We start from the raw sequence: 15324 nt of genomic DNA, 5'->3' as shown, positions 1-15324 counted from the left end.
ACTTAAAAAAAAAAAGTGCCCCATAAATAGTAGCAAGTGATAAGAAAAACAAAAAAAATGCATCACCCCTCTGAATGATATCCCCAGTTTATGTTCCCATGGGGTGTGAATTGATGATTCTGAGCCCGTGGGAAGGAGGGCAAGGGTCCCTTTACCTTATACTTTACATTTTCTCTGCTAGAGGCCCCTGAGCAAGGGCAGATGTTAGGGATCCTGGCAAGGGAGCCCGGGCACCCAAAGCCCCGCTTCACAGCAGGCCCATGGAAATGCAGATGTGCAGGCTGTGTGCCCTGAGATAGCTTATTTCCAGGAAGCCCGGCCCCAGCTACACCCTCAGGCTCAGGCCTCACTGCTCACCCTCCTTCCTCCCTGCCCCCAGTGGGGGCCACTCAGGTGCAGAAGGCAGAGGGGATTCCTGCTTGTCCCAGAGCACCTGTCTCCTTTTCCCCCATGAAAAGAGAGTGGAGACAGTGAGATGAGCTTCCCGGCCACAGCAAGCTGCGTCACGTGACCCAGACTCAAACCATGGCTGTATCTCCTCAGGATGGAGGTAGGAGGCAGAGACTGTGAGGAGTCTGGAGAGGAAGGGCCCCTGGCCGCAGTCCAGAGTAAAGCCGGGTACACCTTCCAAACTTCTGCTCAGATGGGAGTCTCAGGCTGCAGAGGGCAATGCTCAGCAGGGACCCCCCCCCCCCCAATCAGGGAGGGGACTGGACCCAGCAGAACATGCAGGGCCCCCAGGTATCACCGCAGCTCCTCCTCTGATACCCACTGGCCTGCTGGGCCCTTGGGAGCAAGGTCTGGCCTGGAGATGGGCCTGGGCCCAAGCAGCTCTGCCTGTGATTGGAGCTAAAACACAAAGGACGAGGGAGTCGATCGGGACCCCATGGAGGTCAGGACATTAGCCTCCTTCCAGGGACACAGGAAAGGAGGAGGCAGATAGCCAGCAAGCCCCCTAGCCAGGGCTTCCGCCACCCCTACCCTGGGCCTGCTCTTCGGCCCTCACCCGGCAGCCCAAATTACCAGTCAGGTCCATGGCCCCGAAGCTGGGGGCATTCCCAGCTCCCACAAGGGTCCCTGTCTTTCCCATGGGTGCAGCGAAACTGTTATAGAAACTGAAGATGTATGAAGACAAGAATGCCACCTCACCCCGTCCCTCTTGCCATCTCTAACTCAGGGATCACAACATATGACAGCCTGAATCGCAGATAAGAGTGTGGGCTCAGGAGTCATGCTTCTTGGTCTGGAATCCAAGCTCTGCCTTCTTATCTGCGTGACCTTGGGCAAGGTACTTGACTTCTCTGGGCCTTTGTTTCCTCACTTGTAAAATGAGCTAAAAACAGGGCCCACCCCCACAGAATTAATGTGGGGATAAAACCAGCATATAAAGCTTATGTTAGAATAATGCCGGGTCCACCGTAAGCATTCAATACACAGAAGCCATTATCCTGACGGCATAATATCATATAATTCAATCCAAGCATGACCTGGTCATTCCATTAGCCTCTCTGAGCCCCAGTTTCCTCACCTTTAGATGGAGACAATTCTGCTTGCCCTACTTCCTCACTGTCATGGGGTCCAAAGTAGATAAACATGGCTACAAGCTGAGCTTTAAAAACTATCAAGGGTTGTGTATACGGAAGGGACAAATATAATATATACTCTAACAAATGTAAGGCAATACAAACATAATACTAGTGGGTTGTGATACAATGTAAGCTAATACTCTGCATTAAAAACTGAGTTGAGAAAGAGACAAGACAGATGGAGGAAGAGGAGGAGAGGCAGAGAGAGGTGGAGCGAGACAGGGACAGCGAGTGAGGCCTGAACGTCAAGAGCAGGGAATCAATGTTGTACTGTAATTTAAAAACCAATATACAGTAAATAGCAGCCCGGCGCCATCGAGCAGCAGCATAGCAGCGTGGCCCGGCCTGAGATTACTCACACCCGAAGCTGGGCCAGCCACCGGTGCCCCACCAGCCCGCCCTGTAAGTCATGATCCATTGCTCTCTCCCTGCTCAGGGTGATCCAGAGCTGCTGGGACCCACGATGCCTCCCAATAATGTGCCATATTTGCATGGCACGAGATTTATGGACCCAGCTGATGACATAGTCCTGGAAATGGGGTTGGGGCCTGGATTTCTCCCCTAAAGAGAGAGGGACTGGGGTGGGGCGTTGGTTCTAGGAAGCCCTGGCTTTGAGGTGGGAGCATCCTAGAGGCCCAGGCCCCAGTTGGCTCCCAACCCCTCCTTGCTCTCCTCCTAGGGCTCTGACCTGACCCTCTTCTGCTCTTCACCGCCTCCCTGATTCCTGTCCCTGCCTCCTGGTCATACACCTACTCCCCAGCACCATCCCATGTCCTACCCTAGACACCGACCCCATCATCTATTTCTGTACCCAACTTCCCCAGGGTTCCTGAAACAATATCTCCTGGGTGTTCCTCTGGGCCTGGTTTCTCCCCACCAGAAGTCTTCATTCTCTCTTCCTGTGTCCCAGCTCAAGGCTCATTTTCCTGCCACAGGTGCTTTCCCAGCTCCTTCAAATGGAAGGTCCCTCTTCCTAGGAGCAGGATGGGCCCTGGGGCATGGGTGTTGGAGGCATGGGCAGGAATCATGGCTCAGGGGGATTTCTCTCTCTGGCCTTCTCTTCACATACGGCCCAGGCTGAATGAAGGGGCTCTCTCCCATCAGAAGGTCCCCCTGTCTAGGTTTCCCAACCCCCTTAGAGCCTCCCACACATCCCACCTCCACCCCCACCCCAGGGCATTTTAACATTTTCAAAAAAATCCAAATAATATGTCCTATGGCCCTGCCACTGACTCCCATACCCTGAGGTACTTTGTTGTACAGACACAACCTTCTTTCCCCTGGGCCATGCTGTGTAGATCCAGGCTAGACTTGCAGACCTGGCACATGACATGAACTTCCTCCCACACTGATTACTTCCCAGTGATCTGACCCCGGCATGAGTAAAGACCAGGTGGGAGGGCCAGTCCCAGGCCCATCGGCCATCTTCACCCAAACCCTCCCCACCAAATTCCCCAGACCCCATGACTGAACCCAGTGCGGCCATAAGGCAGAATGGAAACCCCACTGGACCAGCAACTACTTGGTAACCTTGGTGCCTCAGTTTCCCCTCACGTAAAATCAATATAATCATAACGTCTGTCCTGCCTGCCTGGTAGGATTGTTGGGAGGGTCCAACGGGATCATGTGGAGAGTATTATGAAATTCCCCAAGTTGTTGTATCATTTAAGGGGTGCTTATGGAAAGGAGCATCAGTTAAGTTGGTCTACAGTGTTCTCCATGCTTAGGAAAATGCCGTCATTATACCCACTATGAATAATGACAGCTCACACTTCTACAGCATTCACAGTGTACTGGGCACTGCTCCAAGCACTCTACATAAAGTAATCTGTTAAATTTTCCTAACGCTATGTGATGGGCACTATTATTATCCCCACTTTGCAGATGAGGAAACTGAGGGACAGAGTTCACACAACCAGGAAAACAGGAGACAGTGTAAAGCCTGGGAATGGAAGTCCCAAGGCCCCCATGATCCCTGCATGAGAAGGATGCCGTGTCCCTGTAGTTTAGCCTCTAAGTGTTCCAATATAATGTGCCATGTTTATCTGCTCCGTCCTCCTCTTTGACGTCAACTGCCCAAGAACAAGGAGCAGGATTTTCCCTATTGGAGGTTTCTCAAGTGTCAGGAGCCTGCCTGCCCCATTGCAAACCTCTCTGTGCTCCTCCCTGCCAGCAATCAACGTCCAGATTCTTGCCCATCGAAGGCTGGGCAATCCTTCTCCCCCGCCCCGAGTGATGGCCCTTATCTGTCATGTGCTTAGAAGCCGTGACCAGACAGAGGGTCCGGGATTTATGTCTATTCTGAGGCCTCTCCTCACTTCCCCTGCTCCCCAGCTCAGCCCCTGTGACGCAAGTAACCAGGCCCAGAGGAGGAAGATTAAATGGTCCCTTTAGGGCCAGCTGCCCCTACATGGGGACCATGACCCCCAAATCTCTTCATCCAGTCAGTCTGCATTTGGGTGAGATGGTTAGACGTCAGCTTAGTGATGGGTCAGAGGAGGGGTCTGGGAAAGCAGTGTGAGAGGACATTTCCTACGTGGTCTTCGTCCCCACCACTATCATCATCATCACCACCACAGTCGGCTTTACATCAAGGAGTTAATCACGTGTGACCCTCAGCTGAGTTCTGCGTGTGCACGCACACACACACATACACATGCACATGATGGGAATGCAGGTGAGGGAAGGCGCTAGAAACAAGCCAGACTGGAGCCCCCAAACCCCCTCTGCCGAGTCCCGGAGGCCACAGGCAGGGCTGAGAAAAGCACGGGAGGAGGACTCAGACGGTGGACGCGAGGGGGCTGCGTGCGCACGCGGGCTGGAGAGCTGATTCATCTCTGCGGCACCTGGCCCTCTGGGCGGCACACAGTAGGCGTTCAGGAGCTGCTCGCAGAGCTAAACAATCTGTGAGGACTGCCAACCAGCCAGCCAGGAGAGGGCTGGGGGACGGAGTCTGGGCCTGCTCACCAAATGCTGACCTGAGGGCTTGAGGGAGCCGGGAGGGGGCACACTGGAAGCAGTGAAAGGAAGCCCCACTCCCAGGGCAGGCAGCAAAGCACAGAACCTACAGTCTCAGGAGCACAAACAGGCGAGCCAGCGGAGGCCCTCATGATGACCAGGCCTTGATCCCTCACGAGCGTTATGAGAAATGCCAGGAGAGGGCTTCCTCTGCCCTCTGAGGACACAGACAGCCCAGTCCGCTGCTGCACAGCACCTACCTCGGTAGAAAGGAGGCGGACTGGGGCTGCCAGGCCCACAGGGCTGATGCAGGGCGGCACTGTCTATTGCCGGAAGACTGATGTGAACCCAAGCTCCCAGGACCAGACCGACGCAGCCACATTCTGTCCCGGGAGAGGACAGGGTGCAGCTCCGTCGCCCAGTGTCTGCATCTCCCGGGACCTCAGGGACAGACAGCTCCTCCTGTCTCCCAGGGCTGCAGTGACGGGTGTGAGCGTGCCATGGCAGCTCTGCTGTGATGGTGAACCTTTGCACGGCATCCCAAGTCTGGGTTCCCATGCCAGTTCTGTTACCTGTGTGGCCCTCCGGGTCTGAGCCTGGCTCCTCTCCCAGAGAGGGAGGAGGGCAAAACCTCACTCTGCCCAGGGACCGCAGGAGACCGTGCACGGAAATGCTCTTTGTCAAGTGGCCAGTGCCATGCAGGGCTGGATGTCATGTGTCCCTGTCTTTGAAGGAGAAGTGGCAGCAATAGACAAAGGGAGTGTGTGCTAGTGTGTGTGTATGTGTCTATACATGAGAGAGCATGGGTATGTGTGAATGCGTGCAAGCGTGTACGAATGTGTGCACCACAGGTGTGTGTGCAGGTGCACATGCGTGTTTGGAGATACAAGTATGGGAACGTATATGGGCGTATCATGCATTTATGCATGCGTGTGTATGGGGGAAGTGTGTATACGTGTGTGGACATGTAGGATGTGTGAGTGTATGTAAGAATATGAGTACGAATGAGTGTGTGCATAGGGGTGTCTGCTTGTGGGTGTGTGTGCACGTGCATAAAGTGCAAGTGTGATTGTGTGTGTGCACACATGCGTTGGAGTGGGAGAGGGAGACACTTGCAGGCACAATGCTGCCCTGGGATGCTGGCTGTTCAAAACCGAACACGGTAACCTGGTAACGGGATTCAGGGCAGGTCTGCTGCAGTCGGGGGGCGCCCAGCTGAGGGAAGCATCAGGTCAGCACTGTCTGGGAGAATAGGATGAGAAGGGGGCTGGAGAGCAAGTCACTTCTAGAGCCTGAATGGTTCGGCAGACATATCTTTACTCAGGCGGGTTCCGGGAATTATAAATCAAAGGATCAAATACCTGGACTGTAAGGCACTTGAGGAGCCCCAGGCCGTCGCACAGGTGAGGACAGAAAGCGAGACAGGCTGCCCAAGTCACTGAGCAAGATCCTGGCAGAGTCGAAGGGAAAACTCGTTCCAGGCTCCCCCACTGTCCACCATGCCCAGCCCTGGTGTCTTGTGATGTAAGAGGACCTCTAACCTTTAACCCTATGACCCCAGGTCACCATTTAGGCTCCTTCCTTTCTGTCCCAGGAGGACCTATATGGGTGTAACAATGGCTGCATTAATGGGGGGCGGGTCACTGAATCAAAGCATCAACTTTGCTCGCCCTGGAATCTTCAATACCTTTTTGGAATGGTGGGGCCTCACCTTATGGACCTTGTTGAGAATTTCCAGATGTTTCCAGGAGCTTAGAAAGTCAAGCATGCCTTTACCCTCATTACCACCATCCCGGAGGCTCCCAATCTCTCTCTCATCAGACTCTGAGACCCAAGCTGGAGTCTGAGCCAAACTCACTCCTCAAGCTTCTCCAAGTCCTGCGGGCTGAGTGACCATATGTCACCCATTTTGGGGACCAGAAAGAGTCATGTAACAGCATGGCCTAGTTACAGCTACAGTTGACCCTTGAACAACATGGGGGCTAAGGGCACCCACTCTCCATACAGTCCAAAATCTCTCTGTAACTTTTGACTGCTCCCAAAACTCAATTACAAATAGCCTACTGTTGACCAGAAGCCTTACCGGTAACATAAATGGCTGATTAACATATATTTGTATGTTATATGCATTATGTACTGTATTCGTGCAGTAAAGCTAGAGAAAAGAAAATGTTATTAAGAAAATCGTAAGAGAGAATATGTTTACAGTACTATACCATATTTATTGAAAAAAATCCGCACACAAGTGGACCTAGACAGTTTAAATCCATGTTGTTCAAGGAAGAGCCTCCAGAGACACAGTTGGGGGCCAAAGTAAATCCATTCCCCCAGTTTATTTCACTAAAGCTGACTCAACAGGCACTAGATCAGGAGGGGAAGGTGAGGACAGTGCCACCTTTGGGGACAGGGAATAGGAAGTAAGTCTTACAGACGGGGATATCAGAAGACCAAACTGATTTGCATCCCAGTGAAGGTTATTAGGAACCTGAGTTAAGCCAAGAAGGAAGACCCCTGCATGCTGGCCTAGATCAAAGTTGGGTAGGGGGAGGGATGGGTTGAGGGGAGATGACCCAGAGAAAGAGGACTCGAGAGGGGCTCCACGTTTCTCTCACATTGATGGAGTCTGGGCAGAATGACTGAGGCTCAGCTCCTGCCAGTGTGTGGGCTGACACAGGACAGGCCAATAATAAATGCACTGAACTCTAAAAGAGCCCAACTTTGGGATGTGGCAGTCTCTCATGTTCCAGGACTTCCCTGTGAATACAGGAACCCCCTGCCCCAAGGAGACCCAGGGTCTATGGCAGACTATCTCATGCAAGTTGATACAACAGAAGAGCTCATTTAGTTACTTAATCCACTTGACACAGTTTAAAACCTAAGTCTTGTCTCTACAGTCCCAGTCTGTCCCTCAGGCTGGTCTGATCCCCATTAGCCTCAGCCCTTCGGGGTATTCAAGAAAGCGGGTCCAGATCTGTTCTAATCAAAGGTGACTCACCTTCTGTTGCCTGGAAGTAAGGCCACGCTCACCCTCGTGTCTCCTCTTCAGGATCCCTACACCTTCTACACAGCCTGCAGCTACAGTGCAAGGAGATCACCTGGCAAAGTAAAGACTGAGAGCTCAAGACAGGCGTGGACCTAAACTTGCTTGCTGCATTTGGACTCAGGGGCTTAACAAGCCAGTGACCCTGCACGTGGCTGTCTCCGCTCTTTGCTTTCTCACCTCTTTTTCTCTGGCCCTCTGTTCAAAGACTAGCCTCGGGCTTGGGGGCAGCCACCTCCCCTCTTGATAAAATGAAGATGTGTATTCAGGAGGTCTGGGACAGGATGGGGTTTGCATTGCTAGTCTGCTCCCTGGAGATGCTGATGCTGCTGGCACAGAGCACACTTGGGGTAGCGACATGTCACAGTGAATCTGTCCTCCTCACCATCTCCGGGATTCTTCTAGCCTCATTGTAGTCCACTTTGTTTTTTTCCTAATCCTGGTCTGTTAGCTCTAAAACGTGCATTCTCAATGGGGGCACCAGCGCCCCCAAGGGGGCAAAAATCTGTTCTTGGGAGGGGTGCAAAAAAGTTTACTTCTTGTATATGAAGCACAGATACACCTATGGTATATAAGCAGATCTATGGTACACCCATGGTATTAAAATCCACGCAGGGGTGCAATTAGGAAAAAGGTGTCTAAAAAGCTCCTTGAAGACAGTAGCAGCGGAAAGAGGGCCTAGAAACATCAGCCTAAGGAAAATGGCTTCTGTAGACTCCAGGGCCAACGCCTCCCTGATGGCTGCCAGGTTACAAAAATGATGTCTATGTCAGTGTGTCCCTTCCTAGCTGCCTGCCACTGATCCCACCCAATGTCAAGAACATGTCCCTCTTCTGCCTTCCCAGAAGGCACAGCGCCCACCTGGCTGGCCTGTCACCTTATTGGTTAATCTTAGTCCCACATGAAGCTGATACAATAGAGTCCACTTTCAGTGCCCTCGTACCTAAGAAGTATTGCAGTTGACATTTTAGTGACTTAGGAAGGGGTCACAAATATAACCCTGAGTGCTAAGGGTATTATGCGATGTACGAAATGCATTCACGCACGCCATAAGCATTAACATCCTGATTCATCAGGATTCATCAGCAAGGAAGCACAAGGCTCCAGGGGAGGGAACACAGGGCAAAGCTGGGTCCTGTGGGCTTTGAAGTCAGACAGACATGAGAGTTGAGTGACCGCTCTGTCACGTACTAGCGACCAGGCAGGTCCCAACTTCTCTGAACCTCAGTGTTCTCATCTGTAAGGTCGAGGTGGGAATAGTGGTGATTTCATAGAATTGGGAGAATTCAATGAGATAATAATGTGAAGCTCTTAGCATGTGCCTGGCACATGATAAGCAACCAAGATATTGCTTCAGGAAGCTGGTCCTGATAGCCTAAGAAATTCTCAGAATATCCATTCTGCTTGCTCACTACCCCCACCCCTGAAGCCTCCCAAATCCCCAGGAACCTCTAAGAATTTCAGAGAAAACAAAATCTGTCTTCTGTGAACTTCTATGGGCTTTTGCTGTTCCTGAAATCCTCACCTCCTCCAAGGAGCCCTCCTGATTGCCCTCACTCTGAGCAGGCTGGACATAGCCATGGTTCCTGGTCGCCGTCTTCATATCTGACTGCCGGCTCCCTGACAACACCTCTTCTTAGGCATGCTCATTATGGTTACACCTCCATATCCAGTCCTATTCCAGTTGGCTCATTAGTCAGACCTTGCTAAATGCACCCTGGGTCTGAGCATCTCTTCCCAACTCTATTGACGGAACCCAGGTCCAGTCACAGGCCCTACACACACCCCAGCAGAAGCCGTGCCCATTCACTGGGTCTGCACCTGACCCCATCCTGGGGAGGCCACTCTGGGGGCAGCCAGAGGCAGAGTCAGGGAAGAGAAGGGAGGGGCTGGGTTCTGGGAGAAATTTCACACTCAAACCTCGGACAGGAAAGGGTGACAGATGACACTTGTAAAACACAGAGCCTGTGCTTCCTGAGCAAATGTACGTGGCAGTAAAAGTCTGGAGCAAGTGAGAAAGAGGGAAGCAGGTGCCATAGCCCCAGAGGTGAAATTTGCTCTCCGAATATCAATTCCCAAAGTTTTCTGGAGGGTTTCCTGGAGTCTTTTAAAGATCAGTGTACCGTCCAGACAGATAGGTGGGTGGGGAAAGCCAGGGGTATTAGCGTCCCCTCCCCCTCCAACCAAACACTCCTCCAGATCTGACCCAGGACTTGGGGGGCATGAGAACAAACATGAGGTTATCACACATCTACGAGGCATTGTGCTACCATGTCCTTTCACCAAATGAGAACATGGAGGCTCCAGTCGTCAGCCAACAAAGATGTGGCAGAGGCAGAGTTTGAACCCAGGCCCTCCAAGTGGAGGTTGCTTTCCACTGCATGCCAACTCTATCCCTTCAAAGCAGTTGGACCCTAAAACACCAATGGTGTCCCAAGAAAAATTGCAAAACACCCACACTGCTGTTGCTTCTGTCCAGGGTCCAATTCCACTTGGCTACCTCTGGTTGGTTTTCTTGTGCACTTGCACATCTCTGGCATCAGAATGGGGATGCCCCAGATGCCAATAACTGCTCATCTCCACCTCAGCCAGGGGACTTTCTGAAGGAGGAAAGACTGGCTGGAGACACTCCACAAGCCTGACGCGCGGAGGCCAGAACCCCTGGATGCTTGGTTTCACTTTAGAGCCTCAGCTGAGATAAGAGAGCTGACTCCCACTCCAGCCAAACCAGAGCTTGGGTGGCCAAAAGGCAGCCAGTTTCCCCAGTGGCGCCACCTACCTCGTCTGCATTTCCCACCCCATCCAATTCCTCCTCCTCAGTCTCCCCTCACGGAAGCTCCCTGCTCACCCTCTCTCAGGGCACACTCCCCAGCTGCTCAGATTTCTGGGCCCGGGCAAGGAGCTGGCACCTGGGAGGAGCAGGGAGCCCGAGCCCCAGCCACCGCTGCCAGGCACCCGGTCCAGCCGGCCAGGAGCCGCAGCTGGGAGCCGACCTCCTCCCGGAGTAGCAGCGCCAGAGGCTGAGACCGAAATGCCAAGTTTGCTGTTTGTATTCCCCAGGGAGAGGGCCGGAAGATAAGTAATGATATTCCTGGGCAGGAATTAGACCAGAAACTCTAAATCGAGGGCTGGGCAGGGGGCCTGAGCAGACGCATGTGAGGGGAGGAAAGACACGGAACTCTGCATCCCAGCCAGAGTCAGAAGGGAAAGACGACATTCCAGCGTCAGCAGAAGGGCCCGGGCAGCTGGCCTGGTCCGCGGAGGCTGACAGGTTCAAGACCAGGCCCACACGAGCTTCCCAGTCCCCCCTGCGTGACCCTGACCCCCTCTAGCCTCCAAAGTACCCCACACGCAAGTGCCAAGCTGGCTAGGCTCCACTGTACAGTGGCTGTATGAAGCCACGGGTGGCAACCAGCCTTGGCCACAACCCCAAGACTGGGACCCACACTCCCAGTCTCCCCTGATCCTGGGACCCACACACCCGGTCCCCCACCTCAGCCTCCCCACCATGAGTTCCAAACCGGGCCCCGTTCACGGACAACAGCCCACCCAGAACCTCCCTCCCACCATCCGCCTGGGTCTCTGGAACTTCACAGCTCAGAGCTGGCAGTTTCCTCCCCAGCCTTGCTCCTCCCCAGCCACAGGGGTCAATTTCGAGAAGCAGCCTGTGCCCTCCCCCAGCCCTACAAGGCCAATCAGCCCATTGCAGCCACAGCGCACCCCCTTCACACACACACACACACACACACACACACACACACACACACACACACCACTGTGGCAAGGCAGGGGTCGGCGTCTACAGCCATGCTTATGACTCCAGCTCCCTCTCCCCACCAAGTGTCTGTCTGTCTGTGGTGTCTGTGATTCTCAGCTTGCACTTGGTGTTGGCTTGGCTCAGTCCCTCCGCAGTCTCCGCTCAGGCTCACTACTCATTCTTTCTGAGGCTCCGGCTTTCAGGGGCTCCGTCTCCCTCGAACTTGCTGCCTATGTCCTTTGTACTGGGGTGAGGGACGGGCAGATGAGCAGGACACCTCCCTGTCACTGCCTCGGGTCTGTGCAGAGCACAGCACTGCTGGCCTCAGAGCAGTCCATCCCTCTCCCCCCTTCCTGCTCAGGCCAACCTTACAACCAGGGCAGGGCTAGGTGGGAGACAGACCTACCAACCAGGCACGGCTAATGCCAGTTTCCATATTGCTTCATCATGCCATTCTGATGCCCCAAGCTGCACACACACAATCCCCCCGGATCTCCCTGCCTGAGGCCAGGATAGGGCCCTGTGCCTGCCCTACCTGCCTCGCCAAACTACAATGATGCCTGCCTTCCCTCCATCCGCGCCGAATCAACCCCTCCGCACCCAGCTCTACCCCACCCCACTCAGCCCACAGAGCGCAGGGAGCCCTGGCGTCCGACCCAGCCCCCAGCAAGAGCTGGAGCCAGGCCTCGCATGTGGGGAGATGCAACAGAGTGGTCTGGCGGCAAAGTTCTCCTCCTGCTTCGAACGTTGCCGTACACCTGAGGCTCCCGTCTCTCCCTCCTGCTCGCCGGCCTCGCACGGACCCATTCTCCCCGCTCCCAGCCAGAGTTTCACCCCCCCCCCCCCACTCCGGGGCAAAAAAAGAAATGAAACCTCCCGCGATAAGGATGGGCGAAAAGAGGTGTCCGCACGACTGCCCGGGTGAGGGAGTCCTCAAGTGAGAAAGAAAAGGATGCAAAGTTCCCGGTTCCCCCAGGCGCGTTCAGCCCCGCGCCGAGCTCCCCGCAAATGCCCCAATGGATCGCGGAGACGCGGCGGCAGGCGACCACTCACCTGGGCGAGGCAGCATCTACCCCTGGCTGGGAGGCTCCGAGGCCGGCTCCGCGGGGCGCCCGGGCTCCCCGGCTCGGCCACGCATCCTTCCCCGCCCGAGACAGGCTCGAGCTAAGCCCTCCGGCTCCGGCGAACGCAGGCAGATGGTGGCCTCGGACGTCCACGCGGGGAGAGCCCTGAGCGGCTTATTCAGTTATATCCACAGCATTTAGCGAAAAGAACGGAGGGAAAAGCACAACTTGTTCTCTTCTCTTCCAGATTAAAAAAACAAAAAACAAAAAACCCCCAAAACCAAAAATAAGATAATCCCCCCCCTAGGAAGACGCCGGTAGGATTTTCCAGATGGAAGAACCCGGGGCATTCCCAGGGACCTCGGGCATCTCGGAATGTGGGGTGTCTTCAAGTTCAGGCGAGCCAGCCGGGGTGTGCGTGTGTGCGTGTGTGTGTGTGTGTGTGTGTGTGTGTGTGTCTCAGCGAGAGAGAGCCAGGCACTCACACCCACACGCACACACACAAACACACTCCCCCGCACTCCCCGCGTGCACACCGCCCCCCGCGCGCGCGCACACGCGCGCACCCGGACACACACACACACACACACACACACACACACACACGCACAACGATCACACGCACGGATCCGGCAGGGAGCCGGGCCGGCTGCGGAGGCAGCGCGGAGCCGGCGGTGGAGAAAGCCCGGCGGCCGGAGGCGCCCGAGAACCTCGGGCGGTGCGCACAGTCCCCGCCGAGCTCTCCGGCGCGGCAGCCCCCAGCGGTGGCCGGCGGAGCTGCAGGAGCCGGGCCCGCCGCCCAACGCACCCCCTTTCGCGCCGACCTCCACCGCCGCCGAAACCGGAGGGATTCGCGCGGCCCGCGGGGGTGGCCTGGAGCCGGCGAGAGCCGGCCAGAGGGCTCCGCACGGAGAGACGGGAGGGCGGCGGGCGGGCCGCGAGCCCCGGAAGCCGGGAGGGCGGGCTCGGCGACCGAGTGGCGCGGGCTGCCCCTGCGCAAGGCGGGCCGGGCGGCCGGGGCTGCGCCGCTGCAGCCGGCGCCGGTGCTGCCGCCTCACGTGCGGAGCGTGCCGTGCAGCCTCCAGCCCCGCCGCCTGCAGGACGCAAACCCGCCGCGCCGGCCCGGGGCTGGGGGTGGGGGCTGGGAGGATCGCGCCCATCCAGCCCGGGGCCCGGCTGCGAGCCCCGCATCCTGGCGGGGGACCCGTGAAAGATGAGCGCCGGGAACACGCGCACACACAGGCTTAGACTTTCCGTGAGTATCACAGGGATCCGTGAGGTGTGCGGTGGCGCCAGCTGTTCGCACAGCACCTTTTGCAACTCTTTCCTTGTGTGATCCTCCTAGCAACCCCTCATCTGACATGGGAGGACACTGAGGACCGGAAGTCTAAAGCGACTTGTCCAAGGCACGTGGCAGGTAGTCCCTACTCCAGGCTGACTGTGGGCTTAGCATCAGAAGGTCAGGGTCTGGCCAGGGTCTCATCTTCCTTTGGTTATCCTCTTTACCCACTGGGATCAGCAACCAGTTCCTGGGAAGGCTGGACTGGGCTCTGCCTTACTGAGCTTCCCAAGAGGTACCTGTCCTACTGAAAGAAATGAAAATTTGAGATTCCTGCTGGCACTCTAGCTGGTTAATCCAGGGGCAGTTAAAATGTCTCAATCCATCTCTTCTCTCCTAGTGGCTAACGCCTCCCTTGCACCTGTCCCAGATACCCACAGGGAGGCACATGTGGCATGTGGCTGTGTCTCTGCAGCCCAGGATTGGCTCAGCTGGATAAATCTGTAATATAAGACCCTGCCTCCTACCTGCCTATGCACACAGGTGGGTGAAGATTGGCAGAACCCCCCCGCACCCAGGCCCCATGTTCCGGACACCCTCTCCATGTGCATCCAGGGAAACTGCCATATCAGCCTACTTCAGACTCTGAAAAATAGACCCTTCCCTGCAGGGATTCTGGAAAGCCTGGGGGGCGGGGGGCAGGGAGAAGGGCATGGCCAAGATGAAAGTCAAGGTATATCAGGGTGTGCTGGGTTAAGAAAAGAGAAGCGGAGCTGGGGTAGGGATAGACGAGGGGAGAAGAAATGGGAAAGAGAGGAAGGAGAAGGCTGGAGGTGCTTTGAAGGAGGTAGCAGATAGGGAGAAGAGTGTGAAAAGAGGAAGATGGGGGAGGGACAATAGAGGGGGAGATAGGCAAGGCCAGTATTTCCTCCCTTGCTTACCTGAGGGTTTTGCATACCACAGGTGGGGGCTTCTGGGGAGGGGGCATTGGGAGTAGAAGGAGGAACTGAATTCCAGGTTCAAGTCTCTGAATTACCCCAAGAGAAAGGGGCTAGGTTATCTCCTTAACCCGACAGTCACCCATGAGAGAACTGAAATCCCTAGTCGCAGGGATAAGGACCAGGCTAGCACCAGAGCAAAATGGAGCTGCTCTCAGAAACCAAAAAAGCATTAAGGGGGCATGGGGGAGGGGCCGGAGCCCCCAGAGATGCTGGAAGGATGCCCCAGTCCCTGCTGCAAAGTGAACCCAATGCCTCATCAAGAAGTTTTCCCAGCCCAGAGAAGGGAATGCATATTCCCTGGACCTGGATCATTTCTCTCTCTCTCTCTCTTTTTTTAATGCATATGCATGAAATGTATTTAAATGAATGGTTCGTTTCTTGCATTTTGGGTAATTCTGAGGACAACGGGTTTATTTTTCCAATTGCATCTGCTTTACCTTACCACTGAGCCCTGGGCCTGGATGCTCAAGGTGGCTTTTAGACTAACCAACAGTGTGACAACGCCTTCCCCTCAAAGGGGCTGGACGGTGTACTTTCTAAGGACCTGCCCAGCTCTGGGAACTCCCCAGGGACCTTGGCAATTGGAGCAGGGTGGGGACCCAGATGCACCTTGGGAGGTCGAGAGAAAACCAGTCTGCA

General features: G+C 55.1%; 1 protein-coding gene across 1 annotated transcript in view; it reads right to left on the bottom strand.

Moving 5' to 3' along the window:
- LRFN2 (leucine rich repeat and fibronectin type III domain containing 2) overlaps nt 1–13463 on the bottom strand; it is a 180546-nt gene extending 167083 nt beyond the window's left edge. The window contains 1 exon segment of the mRNA XM_019457033.2: nt 12395–13463. The gene's annotated coding sequence lies outside the window, so the exon portion shown is untranslated.
- Nucleotides 13464–15324: the final 1861 nt, after the last annotated feature.

The sequence above is a fragment of the Panthera pardus genome, unplaced genomic scaffold, assembly GCF_024362965.1.
Source record: "Panthera pardus isolate Hobbes unplaced genomic scaffold, ASM2436296v1 HiC_scaffold_17, whole genome shotgun sequence".
NCBI lineage: Eukaryota > Metazoa > Chordata > Mammalia > Carnivora > Felidae > Panthera > Panthera pardus.
The sequence above is the reverse complement of the archived record's forward strand: the minus strand, read 5'-3'. Positions and strand labels throughout refer to the sequence as shown.